Here is a 6,656-nt window from a genome sequence, read left to right on the forward strand (position 1 = left end):
ATCACTCATATGAGAATGGTTATATATGGTCTTAAGCAAGCTGCTAGATGTTGGCTTGAAGTTTTTGAAAGTGTGTTGATGGATGTTGGATTTGAAACCTTAGGAGTTGATCGGTGTATCAATTTGCTCTCTTGTAAAGTGATATTTAATATCTATGTGCTTTGTTCTCTTATGGCAAGTAGGATTATTTGCAATACTTATACAACCTTGGTTGTCTTCAAAAATATATATAGGACCACTTAATTCTAGATTAATCTCATTTATTAGTGATTTTAGTCAAAGAGCTTCTCTTACACCTTCAAACAAGGCCATGTATTCTGCTTCAGTAGATGAAGCAATAACCGACTTTTGCTTCGTGGTACTCCATGAAACCAAACAATTTCAAACATTTTTAAAAGATGGTGGTACTTCTTCTGTCAGTTTCATTTCCAGCCCAATCGGAATCTACATATCCTGTAAGAATATTATTAAAATTAGCTACTTTATTGAATCTAAGCTTGATATTAACAGTTCCCTTAAGATATTATTGTTGTGGTTTGTATATCTGCTTAGAACACTTATTGAAGTACTTAAGACGGGCCGTGTACAAAACATAATGTACATCACACAACCAATTAAATTTCTACACGGTGCATCACATAATTCTTCTGATTGCAGAGCTGTATAGTCTAACTTGCTTGGAAGGGGAGTACTAACTGAATTACAATCTTCCATATAAAATTTTCTAAATACATTTTTAATATATGCTGACTGACTTAGACAAATCTCTCCATCAGTTTTATCAATTTTTAAACCAATTAAGTGTCTAATTTCACCTTAATCGGTCATTTGAAACTTGTCATGAAGGTAAGATTTAAAATTGGACATTGTATCAGATTTGTTTGTATCTTGTTACATATAACACGATATTTATATTTCTCGAAATATCTCCCTTATCCAAAATATATTATTATTATTATACTATTTCCATATTTACTATCTCTTAAGTATTTATTTAATTGTATTTAATTAATTTAATTTAATTCATATTCTTGTTTATTTTTCAAATGGATCTCATGAAGTCCTTGTAATTAATTTCAATTTTCATATTTACTAATAATCTTATATTCCTGTTGAATTTCATTTGTCTAAGCTTTTACTTATGTTAATTTTTTGTATGGATCTAGTTGGGTTTTACTGGGTTTCCCCAACTCTTGCAGCAAATGCTGGATCTAATGTGTCCCCAGAATTGAAAAAGAAAAGAAATGAAATGAAGAAACAAATTAAAACTAAAGCATAAACTCATGTTAAGAATTGAAGTGATAATCAATGTAACTTTTTAGGTGGTGTGTTGGAATTTGCATGTTCAAATGTACAAAAGTTACATGGATACTTGTGCACGCATGCATTCATGTTTGCATGAATGTATGTGTACCAGAAGTAGACGCACATTCCGATGGACAAAAGAAAACCGTTAAAGGTAACGGGACCATCGTGCTTCTTCTTCTTATATTCTCGTCGTTCTTTTTCTCTCCCGATATTCTCGTTTACTTCTTTCTGGTGTTGAGAGCGTGCGGTTCATACTAATCACACTACTAAGTGTGCATTATTATTTTTTCATTGGAAGGTTGCCTGTTTAATGCTTAATTGTATTATATCTATTTATTAAAAAAACCATAAGGGCAATCTGCTTCTCTCCCCAGAAGTTGCTTGTAATCTATCCATACGGCGGCGCTCAAGTAATAGTGAGCAAAACCAACAAGAACCAACGTCTGAAACATCTCCAATTACTTCACAAGATCAGTCAAACAATGAAATCTTGCGGACGCTGCGCGGGTATTGCCCCGTAGTTTGTCCTTCCAAATGGAGACCCCAAAAACTGAAAACTATCATTGATAGGGCGCAGTTCGAAGGGAAGAAAACCACTCTCCAATGTTTATCCGCTTATCTCCAGGGAATTTTTCCGATACAGGGTGAACAACGCACGCTGACGAGGCCGACACGGGGCACTCGGATTAGGAGAGAAAGCAAAAGGCAGCTGTACGCTGTCATGCAGAGAAACTGGGATAAACATACAGGAAGGTGCACTAAGTCCTTGCTTGAGGAAACTGATACGATTTGATGTGCGTAAGTGGTTCAATTTACCACCGGATGTGCCGATAGCATTCGTATAAAGATAATATATTGTTGCTTGGCAATGTTTATGACATTATGTCACAAACGACTTAAGCTACGTTTAGCCTCTTGAGTATCCTCTTAGATACATAAATTGTTTAAAACTGCTAAGGCTGCGTCACTCATCGAGTCCCCGCTTGATTCGATTTACCACGCAGGTGTGTCTAGCTACCCGTCTCCCATGCGACCGATAGCATTACTGTATGATGTGGTTTGATGTTTCGAGAGTATCATAACCTTCACCACACTATCGATCCAATTCGTGTCTTCCCCTCATAGTACTTCATGGGAGGAGCATTTATCCGGAGTTTAATTCCGTCTATGTATTCCTTTCCTGTTAGCAAGCGCGTGGGTTGCCTAACCCATCCGTGTTGGATGGTCTCCCGTTTCGCGGAGACCGTTGCCATCAACAGACATATACAATCTCTCTGCCCAATACATTTTGTTCAGCTAGCAACCCAACTCACGCCCTTTGATTTTCGTCTTCGAAGAAAAACCTGGCTACTTCGGATTGTTCAAAGTGAGGCCATTTTATATTGCTCAATCGTCTTTGACGAAGCATCGGAGCTATCCATCTTATTGATGGAATCTCGAGTCCCTCACATTTTGGGAAGCAGAAACGAATGCTATCGGCACATCCGGTGGTAAATTGAACCACTTACGCACATCAAATCGTATCAATTTGTTAGTAACACTCCCAAGGGTTAACTTGTGATAGAGCCGTGGGATAAGAACGGTTCGGAGGGCAAATCATTTTTGCTGTGGCTTTAGAAGAGCTTCGGACAAGCTTTGTACCTGGATTGCACTTCACTCTCCCGTTTACATTAAAGTTAATACCTAAATACTTCCACTCGTTAGTACGCTTCAATGATGGACACCCATTCAAGCCTACACGCAAGGTCTGTGGATCCAACACAGTACACTTCTGTTTCAGCATTTAGCTGTCTCACCAAGACTGAAGGCACCGATATTGGACAAAAGTCTTGCGGTCATTTTGCCGTCGCCGTCTTCGGGATGAAGATGGTTCTGACTAGTCGGATAAAGCGAGGTAATTTTCCGCACCATTGAATTATGTTACTTATGCCAAGCATAACGCCTGAGTTATCCCGTCAGACCCCGGAGATAATGCGACCCTTGACGCTCTAAGATCGCGCTTTGTAATAGCGGACCATACCGTCTCAAGCGAGTGATCCGTATGGGTCACTATATTTTCGCAAGAGCTTGGGCTTGGCTGAGTCATTATCTCCCTTCAATGGGATACCATGTATTCTTGGTTTGGCATTACCGATTTATCAGTTTCCTCATGCAAGGACTTAGTGCACCTTCCTGTATGTTTATCCCAGTTTCTCTGCATGACAGCGTACAGCTGCCTTTTGCTTTCTCTCCTAATCCGAGTGCCCCGTGTCGGCCTCGTCAGCGTGCGTTGTTCACCCTGTATCGGAAAAATTCCCTGGAGATAAGCGGATAAACATTGGAGAGTGGTTTTCTTCCCTTCGAACTGCGCCCTATCAATGATAGTTTTCAGTTTTTGGGGTCTCCATTTGGAAGGACAAACTACGGGGCAATACCCGCGCAGCGTCCGCAAGATTTCATTGTTTGACTGATCTTGTGAAGTAATTGGAGATGTTTCAGACGTTGGTTCTTGTTGGTTTTGCTCACTATTACTTGAACGCCGCCGTATGGATAGATTACAAGCAACTTGTGGGAAGAGAGCAGATTGCCCTTATGGTTTTTTTAATAAATAGATTTAATACAATTAAGCATTAAACAGGCAACCTTCCAATGAAAAAATAATAATGCACACTTAGATTAGTATGAACCGCACGCTCTCAACACCAGAATAGAAGTAAACGTGAATATCGAGAGAGCAAAAGAACGACGAGAATATAAGAAGAAGAAGCACGATGGTCCCGTTACCTTTAACGGGTTTCTTTAGTCCATCGGAATGTGCGTCTACTTCTCGTACACATACATTCATGCAAACATGAATGTATGCGTGCACAATTATCCATGTAACTTTTGTACATTTGAACATGCAAATTCCAACACGCCACCTCAAAAGTTACATTGATTATCACTTCAATTCTTAACATGAGTTTATGCTTTAGTTTTAATTTGTTTCTTCATTTCATTTCTTTTCTTTTTCAATTCTGGGGACACATTAGATCCAGCATTTGCTGCAAGAGTTGGGGAAACCCAGTAAAACCAACTAGATCCATACAAAAAATTAACATAAGTAAAAGCTTAGACAAATTAAATTCAACAGGAATATAAGATTATTAGTAAATATGAAAATTGAAATTAATTACAAGGACTTCATGAGATCCATTTGAAAAATAAACAAGAAAATGAATTAAATTAATTAAATAAAATTAAATAAATACTTAAGACATAGTAAATATGGAAATAGTATAAAAATAATAATATATTTTGGATAAGGGAGATATTTTGAGAAATATAAATATCGTGTTATATGTAACAAGATACAAACAAATCTGATACAATGTCCAATTTTAAATCTTACCTTCATGACAAGTTTCAAATGACCGATTAAGGTGAAATTAGACACTTAATTGGTTTAAAAATTGATAAAACTGATGGAGAGATTTGTCTAAGTCAGTCAGCATATATTAAAAATGTATTTAGAAAATTTTATATGGAAGATTGTAATTCAGTTAGTACTCCTAATACTCTTCCAAGCAAGTTAGACTATACAGCTCTGCAATCAGAAGAATTATGTGATGCACCGTGTAGAAATTTAATTGGTTGTGTGATGTACATTATGTTTTGTACACGGCCCGTCTTAAGTACTTCAATAAGTGTTCTAAGCAGATATACAAACCACAACAATAATATCTTAAGGGAACTGTTAATATCAAGCTTAGATTCAATAAAGTAGCTAATTTTAATAATATTCTTACAGTGTTATGGAACTGCATTTTCTCCTGGGACGGCGCCGGCTAGCTCCCGAATCCCCAGGGCGGAGTATCCCCAATATCCCTACAGTATCCACAACATAAACATCGATATAAGCGCGTCTCACTTCACAAAAACTATCGCTCATCACTAACAAACAAAACAAATCAAAATGTAAACAACACAATTATAATTGACGGGAAAAATATGGTGTCTTGGTGGCTATCGATGACTTAGCCAAGCACGCCCACCCAACCAAGGATGCCCCGGAGGATTCTGCGGATCATCACCCATAATCTGCTGGTCGAAGTCACTCCTCGCGACTAGGACAGCTCCATCTCCCCACAGCGACAACTCACTCGCACATTTCAGTCTTCATGTACATTTTAATTATCACCGTAAGTACTAAAGTTAACATAAATGCTCTTCTAGTAATTAATTCATCTTTTCTTAGCCTTTACGACCAAACTTGGCCACCGTCTACAAATTTACGCGGTCAAAGCGGAAGATTACCTTCCTTTGGTAAAGGCTACAGGCGCCGCGGAAAATATGTTCCACCAGTCACGTATTGGTGGAACTCACAGTGGAACGAGGCGCAAAAAAGGGCACACACTAGGTATGTGTCGGGTCACCTAATCCTGAGGAGCTCCTAGGGAAAAGAAGGAACAGGCCAAACGGTAAGTAGTACGCGCTGTAAACAATCCCGTCGAAAACTAATAATCGCGACTCTTTTTCAAAGGAAACAACGAGGACAAATTGAGGTTTTCGGGTCTAAGTCCGGATAAATATACAGGTCAACAGGTAAGTACATAAATTTAGTAATGTGCACATTTAAATTAACATTAATGATTTCAGCCACTTCTGGGCTAGGCGCCGGGCCAACTATGCCCCGACTACAGCGTACTCTGCCGCAGTAAGGGCCTGGAACACCACGAGGAACGGTGGCGAAGGCGAGACTGATGGCGGTGCCTCTCGACGCGGCGCGAATTGGCAGCCAGATAACCCCAAGGTGACTTAACAGCTCGGAACGGACTCACCGGCGTTTGTTATAAAAGCGTTGGCGGCGTCCGAGGAAGGCTAGTTATGCTGGTCTGCTTCGTATCGCTGGGTCGAACGAAGGTGCGTATGGATATGGATGCCAATCTCCGAATTAAATATTCCAATTTAATTAGTCCAATTTAATCCTCCAATTTAAGTTTCCAATTTAACTAGTCCAATTTAATCTTCCAATTTAAATAATCCAATTCAATTATTATAATTTGAAATCCCGATTTAAACTTCCTATTTAACTAGTCCAATTAAGTCTTCCAATTTAAATAATCCAATTCAATTGTTCCAATTTGAAATCCCGATTTAAACTTCCAATTTAATTAGTCCAATTAAGTCTTCCAATTTAATATCCCGGGGCCCTTTGTGTTGGGACCCCGGTTGCCCTACGAATAATTATTTATAAATAAAATAAACTATTAAACCTAACACAAATTTTTCTAACACTCACTTTTTTTTATATTTCGGCACAAACACTACTTAACTACTTTCTGTTCCATCTACTGGGACAATATGGCTGCGACTATATAAAAATTTGC

General features: G+C 38.4%; 1 long non-coding RNA gene across 1 annotated transcript; it reads left to right on the forward strand.

Annotated features, from left to right (window-relative positions):
- The first annotated feature begins 5,403 nt into the window (after positions 1-5,403).
- Positions 5,404-5,964, forward strand: LOC123037127. The gene is made up of 2 exons (XR_006417383.1): positions 5,404-5,468; positions 5,525-5,964. It is a non-coding gene; the product is annotated as an uncharacterized LOC123037127 (long non-coding RNA).
- Positions 5,965-6,656: the final 692 nt, after the last annotated feature.

This window comes from Drosophila rhopaloa, unplaced genomic scaffold, assembly GCF_018152115.1.
Source record: "Drosophila rhopaloa isolate 14029-0021.01 unplaced genomic scaffold, ASM1815211v1 contig_138, whole genome shotgun sequence".
In the NCBI taxonomy this organism is placed as follows: Eukaryota; Metazoa; Arthropoda; class Insecta; order Diptera; family Drosophilidae; genus Drosophila; species Drosophila rhopaloa.